The sequence below is a fragment of the Lepus europaeus genome, chromosome 13 (assembly GCF_033115175.1).
Source record: "Lepus europaeus isolate LE1 chromosome 13, mLepTim1.pri, whole genome shotgun sequence".
In the NCBI taxonomy this organism is placed as follows: Eukaryota; Metazoa; Chordata; class Mammalia; order Lagomorpha; family Leporidae; genus Lepus; species Lepus europaeus.
The window spans coordinates 86,247,226-86,262,717 of NC_084839.1; the positions used below are offsets into that span (position 1 = coordinate 86,247,226).

Below are 15,492 nucleotides of genomic sequence, written 5' to 3' on the forward strand. Positions count from 1 at the left end.
GAAGGATTAGCCTATTGAGCCACGGCGCCGGCCCCCATTTAAATCTGAGTCCTTAGGGCTGACTTCTTCCAGGTCCACGTGGCTCACTCACCTGACAGAAAGGTCTGGAAGGCGTTTCAGGGGTTGTACGGGTTCTGAGAGAGTGGCACTAGCATTCATGTTCAAACATGACAAACCTATGAAGTAAGGAAAGAAGAAAACTTCCTCCATCTTCCCTTCACCCTCGCTAAGCACACTCTGCCCAATGCAGATCCTCCACTTGGTCGTTTGGATGGATTTGGAAGCCTCCTAGGCTGTTCTGCTGCAAGGAGGTTACAGGTAGAGTAGTCCAGTTCTCATATTTCTTACACGGGAAGGCTGCAGCCTAGAGGGGTGTCACCCTGACGCATAGGGACAAAGGCAAAGTAACTGTGAAATAGAAAAGCAAATGCCAGCTGTGCTTCCACCCTGAAGGGAACAGGCAGTTCTGACCTTGGAGATGGGTTCTGCTGCGGGGGGAAGGGTCCACAGCAACCGCCTGGGCCATCTTGTTGAAGGAGAGAAGAGCAGGCATGGTGAAGGCAAATCAAGCAAAGTAAGGGCTAGGAAGGGAAGAGGCGTTAGTGTTGGAACTGGCGTGGAGAGAGGGGAAGAGAATATCAAGATCACAGTCTGCCAGGACCTGCCGGAGCCACAAACAAACAAAAATTTCCCATCATGGAGATTGGTTGATGCACCTTTTTTTTTTTTAATATTTAATTATTTATTTATTTGAAAGGCTGAGTGGCAGAGGCAGAGAGAGATAGAAGTCTTCCATCTGCTGGTTCACATCCCAGATGACCGCAATGGCTAGAACTAGGCCGATCTGAAACCAGGAGCCAGGAGCATCTTTGAGTCTCCCACATGGGTGCAGGGGCCCAAGGACTTGGGCCATCTTCCACTACTTTCCCAGGCCATAGCAGAGAGCTGGATTGGAAGTGGAGCAGCTGGGCCTCGAACCGGCGCCCATACGGGATACAAATGCTTCAGGCCAGGGCGTTAACCCGCTGCGCCACAGCATCGGCCCCAACATAGTGACTTTTTTTAAAAAGGTATTTTTTATGTTCATGTAATTATTTTCATCTACTTGAAAGACAGAGTGACAGAGAGAGAGAGTTAGCGAGGAAGAGATCTTCCGTCTGCAGGTTCCCTCCCTAGACGCCTATAACAGCAAGGCTGGGCCAGCCAAACCCAGGAGCTGGGAACTTCACCAGGGTCTCCCACATGGGTGTCAAGGGCTTAAGTACTTGAGCCATCATCTGTTGCCTCCCAGGGTGTGCATTATCCGGAAACTGGATTAGAAGTGAAGATGCAGGGACTCAATGGGACACAAGTGTCCCAAGCATTAGCCTAAGTCACTACATCACAACACCTACCCCTAAAATCTTTTTCTTTTTAATATTTACTTATTTAGGGGCCAGCTCCGTGGTGCAGTAGGTTAATTCTCCGCTTGCAGCACTGGCATCCCATATGGGTGCCGGTTCTAGCTCTGGCTGCTTCTCTTCAAATCGTGCTCTCTGCTATGGCCTGGGAAAGCAGTAGAAGATGGCCCAAGTCCTTAGGCCCCTGCACCCGCATGGGAAACCCGGAGGAGGCACCTGGCTCCTGGCTTCGGATCGGCGCAGCTCTGGCCATTGTGGCCTTCCAGGGAGTGAACCAATGGAAGGAAGACCTTTCTCTCTGTCTCTACCTCTCACTATCTGTAACTCTACCTCTCAAATACAGAAATAAAATCTTTAAAAAAAAAAATTTACTTATTTAGAGGCCAGTACTGTGGTGCAGCAAGTTAAGCTGCCATCTGTAGTGCCACCATCCCATGTGGGCACCAGGTGGAGTCTGGCTGCTCCACTTCCAATCCAACTCCCTGCTAATGTGCCTGAGAAAGCAGCAGAGGTTGGCCCAAGTGCTTGGGCCCCTGCACCCACATGCAAGACCTGGATGAAGCTCTTGGATCTCTTTTATTTTATTTGTTTATCTGGAAGTCAGAGTTACACATAGAGAGAGGAAGAATCAGAGAGAGAGATCTTCTATCTACTGGTTCACTCCCCAAATGGCCACAATGGCCTGGGTTGGGCCAGTCTGAAAACAGGAGTCAGGAGCTGCTTCTAGATCTCCCACATGGTTGCAGGAGTCCAAGCACTTGGGCCATTTCCGCTACTTTCCCAGGCACGTTAGCAGGGAGCTGGATCAGAAGTGGAGCAGCTGGGTCTTAAACCAACCCCCGTATGGGATGCCAGCTTCACAGGCAGCCGCTTCACCTGCTACGCCACAATGCCAGCTCCTCCTAAAAGGTTTTAAAGTTGCTGCCCATAGGAGCTTTGCAGGATTTCGCATCCATTTCCTCAAATCCTGAGTAAGAATTTACCACACACTGTTTAGAAAATGAAAGAATCATGGTGGTGTCCAGGGAGAGTTGAAATGAAGTGGGAAGACTTAGGTTATAGAGAGAATTCAGTGAAGGCATGGAATTGGTGCAAAAGCAGATGAGAGGGGGGCCGGCGCCGTGGTTCAACAGCCTAATCCTCTGCCTAGCGGCACCGGCACACCAAGTTCTAGTCCCGGTCAGGGCGCCGGATTCTATCCCGGTTGCCCCTCTTCCAGGCCAGCTCTCTGCTATGGTCCGGGAAGGCAGTGGAGGATGGCCCAAGTGCTTGGGCCCTGCACCCCATGGGAGACCAGGAGAAGCACCTGGTTCCTGCCTTCGGATCAGCGTGGTGTGCGGCTGAAGCACACCGGCCGTGGCGGCCATTGGAGGGTGAACCAACGGCAAAGGAAGACCTTTCTCTCTGTCTCTCTCTCTCTCTCACTGTCCACTCTGCCTGTCAAACAAACAAACAAACAAAAAACAGATGAGAGGGAAAATGTGTCCTTAAAAAATCTCAGGCCCCCAACGGTAAGGAGATTGGCTTATTCCCATAACAAGTAGGATGAGGCTTGAGCCCACCCATCGTAAGATTTTGTAGAAAGATCATAGGTGAGTGCTCGCTTCGGCAGCACATATACTAAAATTGGAACGATACAGAGAAGATTAGCATGGCCCCTGCGCAAGGATGACACGCAAATTCGTGAAGCGTTCCATATTTTTAAAAAATAAAATAAAATAAAATAAATAATAAAAAAAGAAAGATCATAGGTGAATGGATTAGAATCCAAAGTCAGGAAATAAACCCATACATTTATGGGAAAAGTGATAACAAGGATACCAGTATATTTCAATGAAGGAAGAAGACTCTTTTCCTCAAATGGTACTGACACTATTAGATGTTCATGGGCAAAGAGATGAATGTGCATCCTTACCTCACGTCACACTCAAAGTAACTCAGAGTGGCCTGTAACCTAAACAGAAGAGCTGAAACCCTAAAATCCTTACAAAAACAGAGGTAAGTCTTCATGACTTTGAATTAGGCAATGGTTTCTTAGCTCTGACACCAAAAACACAAGCAATGAAAGAAAAACTAGGTAATTAGACTTCATCAAAATTAAAAATACAGGGTGGGTGTTGTAGTGCAGAAAGTTAAGCCCCGATATGGGACACTTGTATCCAATACTGATCCAGCTCTCTGCTCAGGCGTACCCTGGGAGGCAGCAGATGTCTCAAGTGCTTGGGCCCTTGCCACCCCTGTGGAAGACTCAGCTGGAGTTCTGGGCTCCTGGCTGTTGTGGGCATTTCAGAAGTGAACCAGCAGGCCGGCGCCGCGGCTCAATAGGTTAATCCTCCACCTGTGGTGCCAGCACCCCGAGTTCTAGTTCCAGTAGGGGCGCTGGATTCTGTCCCGGTCGCTCTTCTTCCTGTCCAGCTCTCTGCTGTGGCCCTGGAGTGCAGTGGAGGATGACCCAAGTCCTTGGGCCCTGCACCTGTGTGGAAACCAGGAGAAGCACCTGGCTCCTGGCTCCGGATTGGCACAGTGCGCCGGCCGCAGTGCGCTGACCACAGCGGCCATTGGAGGGTGAACCAATGGAAAAAGGAAGACCTTTCTCTCTGTCTCTGTCTCTCACTGTCCACTCTGCCTGTCCAAAAAAAAAAAAAAAAAAAAAAAAGAAGTGAACCATTAAGATCCATTAACATTTTTAAGTGATTGTACTTTTAGACACCATCTGGAAAGTGGAAAGAATGAGTAGGATGTAAGAAAATATTTGCCAGTCAGTCATGTGTCTTTTTTTTTTTTTTTTTTTTTTTTTTTTTTTGGACAGGCAGAGTTAGACAGTGAGAGAGAGAGACAGAGAGAGAGGTCTTCCTTCCATTGGTTCACCTCCCAAATGGCCGCTATGGCCAGCGCTGCGCCGATCCGAAGCCAGGAGCCAGGTGCTTCCTCCTGGTCTCCCATGCGGGTGCAGGGGCCCAAGCACTTGGGCCATCCTCCACTGCCCTCCCGGGCCACAGCAGAGAGCTGGACTGGAAGAGGAGCAACCGGGACAGAACCAGCACCCCAACCGGGACTAGAACCCGGAGTGCTGGTGCCGCAGGCGGAGGATTATCCTAGTGAGCCATGGCGCCAGCCCAGTCATGTGTCTTATAACAAACTAGTACTTGACTATATTAAGAACTTTGCGGCTCAACAGGCTAATCCTCTGCCTTGCGGCACCAGCACACCAGGTTCTAGTCCTGGTCGGGGTGCCGGATTCTGTCCCGGTTGCCCCTCTTCCAGGCCAGCTCTCTGCTATGGCCCGGGAGTGCGGTGGAGGATGGCCCAAGTGCTTGGGCCCTGCACCCCATGGGAGACCAAGATAAGTACCTGGCTCCTGGCTTTGGATCAGCACGGTGCACCGGCCGCAGGGCGCTGGCCGCAGCAGCCATTGGAGGGTGAACCAACAGCAAAGGAAGACCTTTCTCTCTCTCTCTCTCTCACTGTCCACTCTGCCTGTCAAAAAAAAAAAAAAAGAACTTTGGACTCTCTGCTGTGGCCCGGGAGGGCAATGGAGGATGGCCCAAGTGCTTGGGCCCTGCACCACATGGGAGGCCAGGAGGAAGCACCTGGCTCCTGGCTTTGGATCAGCACAGCGCGCCAGTCATAGCAGCCATTTGGGGGGTGAACCAACGGAAGGAAGACCTTTCTCACTGTCTAACTCTGCCTGTCAAAAAAAGAAAAAGAAAAGAAAAAAAGAAACTGTGTTCCACGTAGGAGTACCTGTGTTAGATTCCTGGCTCAGATTCATGACCCCAGCTTTCTGCTAATAAAGATCCTGGGAGGAAGTGGTGATGACAAGTGATTGAGTTCCTGCCACCCACATGGAAGATAATGGATTGAGTTCCCAGCTCCTGACTTTGGCCTTGGCCTTGGCCTTGGCCCAGCCTTTGCAAGCATTTGGGGCGTGAACTAGTTGATGCGAGCTCTATTTCTGAAATAAATAGGCTTTTTTTTTCCTAATTATTTATTTGAGAGGTAGAGTTACAGAGAGAGGGAGAGACAGAGAGAGCCTTCCATTTGCTGGTTCATTCCCCAAATAACCACAAGAGCTGGAGCTGGATGGATCAGAAGGCAAGAGCCAGTAGCTTCCTCTGGGTCTCCCACATGGCTTCAGGGTCCCAAGTACTTGGGCCATCTTCCACTGCATTCCCAGGCCACTAGCAGAGCGCTAGTTTGGAGGAGGAGCAGCCGGGACTTGCACCAGAGCCCCTGTGGGATGCCAGTGCTGCAGACACAGCTTTACCTGCTACACCACAGCACCAGCCCCTGAAATACATATTTTTTTTTTGACAGGCAGAGTTAGACAATGAGAGAGACAGAGAGAAAGGTCTTCCTTCCATTGGTTCACCCCCCAAATGGCCACCACGGCTGGCGCACTGTGCTGATCCAAAGCCAGGAGCCAGGTGCTTCCTCCTGGCCTCCCATGCGGGTGCAGGGCCCAAGGACTTGGACCATCCTCCACTGCCTTCCTGGGCCACACCAGAGAGCTGGACTGGAAGAGGAGCAACTGGGACAGAATCCGGCGCCCCAACCAGGACTAGAACCTGGAGTGCTGGCACCTCAGGTGGAGGATTAGTCTAGTGAGCCACAGCGCTGGCCTGCTCCTCTTCTGATCCAGCTCTCTGCCATGGCCTGGGATAGCAGTGGAAGATGGCCCAAGTCCTTGGGCCCCTGCACCCATGTGGAAGACCCGGGGGAATCTCCTGGCCCCTGGCTTCAAATTGGCGCAGCTCCAGCCGTTGCGGCCATCTGGGGAGTGAACCAGCAGATAGAAGACCTCTCTCTGTGTCTCTACCTCTCTCTGTAACTCTGACTTTCAAATAAATAAAACAAATCCTTAAAAAAAAAAAAAAAAAGATAATATGTCTACCCAAAAACTCATACACATATGTCCATAGCAGCAGAATTCACAGTAGCCAAAAAGAAGAAACAACCCAAATGTCCAGGAATCTACCTGGTGAATGGATAAAAAAAAAAGTTTAATATTCATACAATGAAACATTATTCCACCACAGAAGGCAATGAGGTATTGATGCATGATGCAACATGGACGGATCTCAAAAGCACACAAAGTGAAAGAATCCAATCACTAAAGACCACATATTGTAAGAGTCTGAAATGAAATGGCCAAAGTAGGTAAATCTTTGGAGACAGAAAACTAGTGGTTACCTAGGATGGGAGGTGGAGGAAGAGAGAGAAGGAGTATCTACTATTGGAAACAAGTTTCTTTTGGAGGTGATGAAAGGGCTCTAAAATTAGATGAGATTGGTGCACATTAATGATAATTGGCATCTCAATGGGTATCTTTTTTTTTTTTTTTTTTTTTTTTTGACAGACAGAGTGGACAGTGAGAGAGAGAGAGGTCTTCCTTTTGCCGTTGGTTCGCCCCCCAATGGCTGCTGCGGCCGGCACACCGCGCTGATCCCAAGGCAGGAGCCAGGTGCTTTTTCCTGGTCTCCCATGGGGTGCAGGGCCCAAGCACTTAGGCCATCCTCCACTGCACTCCTGGGCCACAGCAGAGAGCTGGCCTGGAAGAGGGGCAACCGGGACTAGAACCCCGTGTGTGGGCGCCTCTAGGTGGAGGATTAGCCTGTTGAGCCACGTCGCCGGCCCCCCAATGGATATCTTAACAGGTAGGCCAAACACTCACCTCTGTGTTTAACTTCTTATATTTTCCAAAGTGGTTGCAATGTTTTACATCCCCACCAGCAATGCATATTGTAGTTTTGGTTTGCATTTTCCTGAAAATCATTGAAGTGGGTGGGCATTTGGCCTAGTGGGTAAGATGCAGGTTAAGATGCTTGTGTCCCTTGTTAGAGTACCTGAGTTTTCTTCATGGTTCCAACTCCCGATTCCAGCTTCCTGCCAATGTAGACTATGGGAGGCAGCAGGTGATGGTTCAAGTACTTGGGTCCTTGCCACCAATGTGGGAGAACATGATTGAGTTCCTGGCTCCCAGCTTCAGGTCAGCCCAGTCTTGGCTGTTGCAGGCGTTTGGGGAATAAACTAGGAAATGGAGCTCTCTCTCTGACTCTTGTGGGCTGTCGCTCCCCCCCCCCTTTCTGCTTGAATATTTTTTTTAAAAGTTGAACTGTACATTTTTAAGCAAATTCATAATTATGACTTTTTAAAAATTTATACTTCTGTATTTGAAAGGTAGAGAAACACAAGACAGTACAGAAGAAGATGGAGAGAGATCTTCCACCTGCTGGTGTCCTTTCCAAATGGCTACAACAGTCAGGTCTGGGCCAAACTGAAGTCAAAACTCCATCCGGGTTTCTCACATGGGTGGCAAGAAGCCAAACACTTAGGCCATCATCTGATGCCTTCCTGGTGCATTAGCAGGAAGCTGGATTGGAAGCAGAACAGCTGGGACTCTAACAGACCCTTTGATATGGGATGCTGACATTGCAAGAGACTGCTTGACCTGCTGAGTCACAGCTCCGGCCTCGCCTCTCAAATATTTCTAAACCAAGTGAACACTTTTAGGGACTGGAGAGAAATCAGACACAATATAGACTCTTGAGAAGTTACAGTCTTAGAAAAGTAAAATGCATAAATGGTGGCAAAAAGTAGAATGCTGTTGGTGCCACTAGGGGGCATTGTAGGAAAGCGGAGACACATTTTTGCTTTGGGTGACTGGGTGAAGTTTTGAAGTTGTGATGGAAAAGGTAATTGGGGTTTCAGTAGGGACAAGAAGGGGAATTTCAGAGGTACACAGGAAAAACAAGCATGGCGGTGGGAAGGCAGAGGCGCCACTCAGCACCTGTCAGCTGAGTGTGGGACAACTCCAAGGAATGAGGGATGTGATGACAGCTACAGTCTGGAATCTGTTTAAAAATTGCTGTTGTTAAGAGTTTGTACTGGGGCCAGGGCTGTGGCATAGTGAGTAAAGCCGCCGCCTGCAGTGCCAGCATCCCATATGGGCACTGGTTCAAGTCCTGGCTGCTCCACTTCTGATCCAGCTCTCTGCTATGGCCTGGGAAAACAGTAGAAGATGGCCCAAGTCCTGGGACCTTGCACCCATGTGGGAGACCTGGAAGAAGCTCCCAGTTCCTGGCTTTGAATTGGCACAGCTCTGGCCATTGTGGTCAACTGGGAGTGAATCAGTGATGGAAGACCTCTCTCTCTCTGCCTCTCCTTCTCTCTGTGTGTAACTCTGACTTTCATGTAAATAAATAAATCTTTAAAAAAGAAGAGTTTGGGCCGGGCCGGTGCTGCAGCTCATTAGGCTAATCCTCCACCTGCAGCACCGGTACCCCAGGTTCTAGTCCCGGTCAGGGCACCGGATTCTGTCCCAGTTGCTCCTCTTCCAGTCCAGCTCTCTGCTGTGGCCCGGGAAGGCAGTGGAAGGAAGTCCTTGGACCCTGCACCCACATGGGAGACCAGGAGGAAGCACCTGGCTCCTGGCTTCGGATCAGCACAGTGCGCCAGCCATAGCAGCCATTTGGGGGGTGAACAAACGAAAGGAAGACCTTTCTCTCTGTCTCTCTCTCTCTCTCTCTCTCTCTCTCACTAACTCTGCCTGTCAAAAAAAAAAAAAAAAAGAGTTTGTACTTTAATTCAGTGATAAGAGAAAGCCATAGCAGATTTCTTGTTTGAGGGACTTAATGTGTTTTATTTACAGCTTCATAGCAGATATTAGAAGGACCAACATTTAGTTAAGCTAAAATTTACAGGGCATTTTTTATGTGGCAAGCAAGCATTTTTGCAAAGTTCCGCTTTAGCATACATTAATCCCTTGTGACACTGAACATATTCCGCTTTTGTCGTTGTTGTCACATACGTTAACCCATTAGCTATGGGCCAGTGATGTCTCAAATGATGGTGCCTCTGCAGGTCTTTCCATTCCTTCAGTCTCTGCAGGCCTCACTGTGATGGTGGAAGTGGTGCTGTGTGTGCAGGCACCACTAGCTCCTGCAGCAACCACGGCGCCAGATCCCCGTGGCTCATCTCTTCGTCTTAGTTTTGCCACAGAAGGAGCGAGTATAGTTGTCACGCTGACTGATCACAATTTTCTTCACCACTTTCCAGAGGGAGGCACCACAGCCGTCCCATGTCTATCTATGATCTAAATATTCTTGGTGAATTTAGCTTTATTGCTGCCATCTAGCCCTGGGCCCAGAGAGCCACATTCTTCTTTCAAATTGCAAAAATTATATGTCTTTTGCCTCTGGAACTGAGACTGTAGGATTTAGGCAGTCAGTGGGCCTGGGAACAAGAGCAGGGAATCTGAAACAGTTTGCTCACTTGAGCCTGTTTGCTGAGGATGTTCCAGGAAGGCTCATCTTGCAACCCTGGACTCACAGGGGGCCACACCACCACAAACAAGACAAGATGCAGGAGACCGGCTGGAGTCAGATTGTCAGACACAAATGTATGAAGGTGTGTGTTGAAAGCAGGAAGGGGCCTCCACTCCCCCATTTTTACACCCGGTACACATCCCTAGCCCTTGCTATAAAAGCCCTGGCAGCCTGCTACTTGGGGCAGCAGTTTCTTTAGGAATTATAACTTCCCACTGTCCCCTTTATTTCTCGCAGATAGAGTTCTCCTTTGAACAACTCCCACTTGAGGCTGGTTATTAGGTGATACCCCAAGCAAACAAACCCCTTGCACCAACTAACAAAATTGACAAGCCCAGATGGAACTGCCCCTAGCCTAGGACGAGGGTGACTGGGAACCAGGAGGGAAGCAGTCAGTAGCAGCAGATTGTCCAGGGTTTACTTGCTCTTAGGTAGCGGTTGCTCCATCCTGTTGGCATGGAAGATTTTGCTTGGTGCTTGGAAATCCTGAGTTCCTTACTCAGATTGAACCAGTCAAGTGGTTACCTGCACCTTTTCTGTCCAGCACCTCATGAAAAGATGGAGTAATGATTGTTTCTCTCCTAAATGTCTTAAGAGTTGCTACAAGTGGGGGCCAGCGCTGTGGCATGGTGGGTAAAGCTACTGCCTGCAGTGCTGGCATACCATATGGGTGCCGGTTCGAGTCCCGGCTGCTCCACTTCCAATCCAGCTCTCTGCTATGGCCTGGGGAAGCAATGGAAGATGGCCCAAGTCCTTGGGCCCCTGCACCCATGTGGGAGACCTGGAGGAAGCTCCTAGCTCCTAGCTCCTGGCTTTGGATCGGCGCAGCTCTGGCCAATGTGGCCATCTGGAGAGTGAACCAGCAGATGGAAGACTCTCTCTCTCTCTCTCTCTCTCTCTCTCTCTCTGCCTCTCGTTCCCTCTCTGTAACTCTGACTACTTACAAATAAATAAAATATTAAAAAAAAAAAAAAGTTGCTACAAGTGAAAGCCAGGACAGGAGGTATGCTACCAGGAAAGAATCAGGAACTAGAAACAGGCAGCCTTTGCTTTGGAAGCTCAAGGATTACAAAAGGTAGGCATGAGAAATCTGGCCAGGTTTCTGGGTTACTTGATCCTGTCATTTTATCCAGGTGTAGAGATCTGTATTGGAAAAGGTTAAAGAATGCTGGAGAACCTCATGTTTAGAACTGATAAAAATTGTGATCGCTTGGTTTGTCTCTCTACTGTTTTTTGGAATTATGCCAAACGGCCCACAGCCTGTGTGCGGTCATGCCATTCCTGATTACCATTGTTCCTCATTCCTACCCCCAGCTGAGCAAGCACTCCTGTGGTCCCCGTTTTGAGCGCTGGTTAGTCAATGACAGGTAAGATCCTCTGGGGGACAACCTAAGACAGGCACAGCCACATACGGAGACCACATGGAAACCGGGTCAACAATGTATGGCCAAGAATCATGCCTCCCACTGCTCAAAAATAAAGGAAAAAGGGGAAATGTGGTGGAATGAGAAGGCCTCACCAAGATGGCCACTGGCAACAGAAACTGCCTGGCAACAGGCTGTGATTGGATGGTTCCAGAAACCACATGACAATGGAGCCTGACTGGCAACAGGCTGTGATTGGATGGCTTCGGAAACCGCCTGGCGACAGACTGTGATTGGTTAGGGCATAGACCGCCCCTTGACCAGATTGGCTGCCTTGGCTATTTAAACTGCTGTACCAACTGAAATGAACAAGTCTGCGGGCTGCTCGCCTCTGGCCTGCTTTCACCTGACTCCCGGGGTCTGTGTGGTGACTCCGCGCTTCTGGCCCCCACCACACTCCTCCTCTCAGAACAAATCCACTGCAAGATCTTAGTATTTTTTTAAAGATTTATTTATTATTCGAAGCGGGGAAAGAGCTCTTCCATCTGCTGGTTCACTTCTCAAATGGCTGCACAGCTGGGGCTGGTCCAGACCGCAGCCAGGAGCCTGGGGCTCCATCCAGGTCTCTAAAGTGGGTGGCAGTAGCCCAGGCACTTAAACCGTCCTCCACTGCTTTTCCAGGCACATTAGCAGAGAGCTGGATCTGAAGCAGAGCAGCTGGGACTTGAACTGGACTCCAATATGGGATGTCAGCATTGCAAGCAGCGGCTTAACCTGCTGTGCCGCAGTGCTGGCCCCCTGAGACGGCAGTTTGATGTGGTAATTGATGCACGGACTCTTGTGCCGGACTGCCTGGGTTCAGATCCCAGCTTCATCCCTTACCAGCTGTGTAATCATAGTTGTTAGTTACTCTGTGCCTAACAGAAATAGTGTTACCTGCTCCGTAGAGTTGCCTGGCACCTAGAACTAAGCCAGGAAGAGTAAGTCTCAGGTATCATCTAACAGTGCTGCACTTCTGAAGCGCTCTGTGCTTAGAGGCATTGAGTGAGTCACACAGGAACGCGGCCTCATTCTTTATGGTGTTTATCCTTACCCCAGTGGTCTTACCCAACCTGATGGACTTTTCACCCAGCAAACTTGGTTCTGAATGACTTCTGGACAAACCCCAGGCCTATACAGAAGATTACATATTAGCAGCACTGGATGTGTTCAGTAGCGTGACTGTAGGACGGTTCTTCCCAGAATTCTGTGAGCCCTGGCTCCATTATTAGCTTTATTATTGCCTCACCAGTCTGATTTGCAGATACTGAGCACTCATTTTGATTGTTATATACTTGTTAAGAGAGAGAGAGAGCGAAAGAGAGACAGAGGGAGAAGAGGGAGAGGGAGAGGGAGAGGGAGAGGGAGAGGAAGAGGGAGAGGGAGAGAGGGAGAGAGGGAGAGAGGGAGAGAGAGAGAGAGAGAGAGAGAGAGAGAGAGAGAGAGAGAGATGAGAAAGAGAGAAAAGAAAGATAGGTAGGCTCCTTACAAAACAGCCATATACCAAGGTGTGGGTCATACTGATTTCAAGATGAATTCCATTTGTAACCAGGCACAGGTGGACTAAGAGTTGTGAGAACAGCTTCTTCCACAGACACAGAACAATCTCCTGTGATAAGCCGAGTCTCCTACTTGTCCCAAGCAGCTCCCCCTTCAGGCTTTGCCTTCCCTACCATCCCATTCTCTCAGTTTCTATAGCAGAGTGTAGCTTTTAAGATCAGGGACAGGCATTTGGCCTTAGTGCTTAAAACACCCATGCCCCACATTGGAGTGTCTGGGTTCTGTACCTGGCTCCGTTTCCTGACTCCAGCTTCCTGCTAATGTAGACCTTGGGAGGCAGCAGTGATAGTATAAGTCATTGGCTTTCTGCTACCCACACGGGAGTCTTGGATTGGCAGAAAACTGGACTGGAGAGCATTTTCCTTCAGAATTTTGAAGGCATTGCTCTTTCATCTTACTGCTTCTAATGCTGTGTTAAGAATTCTGATACCTGGGGCTGACGGTGTGCTACAGTGAGTTAAAGCTGACACCTGCACTGCCGGCATGCCCTGTGGGTGCCTATTTGAGTCTCGGATGCTCCACTTCTGATTCAGCTCCTTGTTAATATTAAGCCTGGGAAAAGCAGTGAAAGATGTCCCAAGAGCTTAGGCCCCTGCCACCTACATGGGAGACCTGGATGAAGCTCCTGGCTCCTGGCTTCAGCCTGGCCCAGCACTGACAATTACAGCCATCTGAGGAGTGAACCAACAGATGGAAGATCTGTCTCTCCATCCATCTCTCTCTCTCTCTCTCTCTCTAACTTTCAGGAAAAGTAAATCTTTTTAAAAAACATTTTTATTTATTTATTTGAAAGGCAGAATTACAGATAGAGGGAGAGACAGAGAGAAAGGTCTTCCATCTGCTGGTTCGCTCCCCAAATGGCTGCAATGGCCAGAGCTGGGCTGATATAAAGCCAGGAGCCAGGAGCTTCTTCCTGGTCTCCTATGTGGGTTCTGGGCTCACCTGGGTCATCTTCCACTTCTTTCCCAGGCCATAAGCAGAGAGCTAGATCTGAAGAGGAGCAGCTGGGACAGGAACTGGTGCTCATATGGGATGCTGACGCCACAGGCAGAGGCTTAGCCTACTATACTACAGTGCCAGCCCCAAGAAAAATAATTTTTTAAATAAAACTGGCTGGTTTTTTTTTTTTTTTTTTTGACAGGCAGAGTGGATAGTGAGAGAGAGAGAGACAGAGAGAAAGGTCTTCCTTTTTGCCGTTGGTTCACCCTCCAATGGCCACTGTGGCCGGCGCATCTTGCTGATCCGAAGCCAGGAGCCAGGTGCTTCTCCTGGTCTCCCATGCGGGTGCAGGGCCCAAGGACTTGGACCATCCTCCACTGCACTCCTGGGCCACAGCAGAGAGCTGGCCTGGAAGAGGGGCAACCGGGACAGAATCCGGTGCCCCAACCGGGACTAGAACCCAGTGTGCCGGCGCCGCAAGGCGCAGGATTAGCCTGTTAAGCCACGGCGCCGGCCAAAACTGGCTGTTTTTTAAAAGATTTTTATTTTATTTATTTGAAAGACAAGTAACAGAGAAAGATAGAGACAGAGAGAGAGGTCTTCCATTCGTTGGTTCCCTCCCCAGATGGCCACAACAGCTGGAGCTGTGCCTATCTAAAGCTAGGAGCCAGGAGCTTCCTCCGGGTCTCCCACGTGGGTGCAGAGGCCCAAGGACTTGGGCCATCTTCTACTGCTTTCCCAGGCCACAGCAGAGAGCTGGATAGGAAGAGGAGCAGCCAGGACTAGAACCAGCACCCATATGGGATGCCAGTGCTTCAGGCCAGGGCTTTAACCTGCTGCACCATAGTGCCAGCCCTGAGAAAAATAAATCTTTTTAAAAATTCTGAAACCATTATTCTAATCCCATATATGTGATTTTTTTCTCCCAAGAAGCTTATAAAACCTCTGCTTGTCCTAGCATTCTGACATTTTATGAGTGGTTTGTTGTGTGGGTTTCCTTTCATCCTTGTGCTGGGCACTCAGTTTAAATATGGAAAATCATGTCTTCCCATTATGGGACACTTGCTTTATCATCTCCTTGACAAGACTACCTCCTCTCCATCTTCTCTCTCTTTCCGGGACCCCCTAATCTTCATATGATCTACAGGGCTGGCCCTCACAATTTTTTCTCTTCTCTTTCTTGATCTTTACATTTTTACTCTACTTTTGGGGGATTTTCTCAATTTTTTTTTTTTTTTGACAGGCAGAGTGGACAGTGAGAGAGAGACAGAGAGAAAGGTCTTCCTTTTGCCATTGGTTCACCCTCCAATGGCCGCCGCGGTAGCGCGCTGCGGCCGGCGCACCGCGCTGTTCCGATGGCAGGAGCCAGGTGCTTCTCCTGGTCTCCCATGGGGTACAGGGCCCAAGCACTTGGGCCATCCTCCACTGCCTTCCCGGACCACAGCAGAGAGCTGGCCTGGAAGAGGGGCAACCGGGACAGGATCGGTGCCCCGACCGGGACTAGAACCCGGTGTGCCGGCGCCGCAAGGCGGAGGATTAGCCTGTTGAGCCACGGCGCCGGCCGATTTTCTCAATTTTATCTTTCAGTTTCTCTATAGTTTTTCATATCTGTCATCTAGATACTCATTGTACTTAATACATATATATATTTTATAATTATAAAAATGTTCAAATAAATGTTTGTTAGTCAATGAACAAGAGATCAGGGCAGACATTTTTTCCCCAAAGAAACCTTTTATTTAAGGAATACAGATTTCATGCATTTCAAAAGTACATTAGGAATATAGTGATTCTTCCCACCATACCTGTTCTCTCACCCACACTCACCCGTCCTCCTCCTCCCTCTCTCATCCCAGTCCCATT

At 49.3% G+C, this 15,492-nt stretch overlaps 1 protein-coding gene and 1 non-coding gene across 6 annotated transcripts in view; both read left to right on the forward strand.

Annotated features, from left to right (window-relative positions):
* Positions 1 to 15,492, forward strand: part of ITPRIPL1 (ITPRIP like 1) — a 36,855-nt gene that overhangs the window by 2,441 nt on the left and 18,922 nt on the right. For 2 of the 5 annotated variants that reach the window (XR_009867832.1, XR_009867833.1), the window contains exon 1: positions 6,771 to 7,057. The exons of 2 other annotated variants lie outside the window; for them this stretch is intronic. The gene's annotated coding sequence lies outside the window, so the exon portion shown is untranslated. Of the gene's footprint in view, positions 1 to 6,759; positions 7,058 to 15,492 lie in introns of those variants that run through there. One more of the 5 variants, XM_062209881.1, reaches the window with a different exon arrangement.
* Positions 2,997 to 3,103, forward strand: LOC133773120 (U6 spliceosomal RNA). The gene has a single exon (XR_009867894.1). It is a non-coding gene; the product is annotated as a U6 spliceosomal RNA (small nuclear RNA).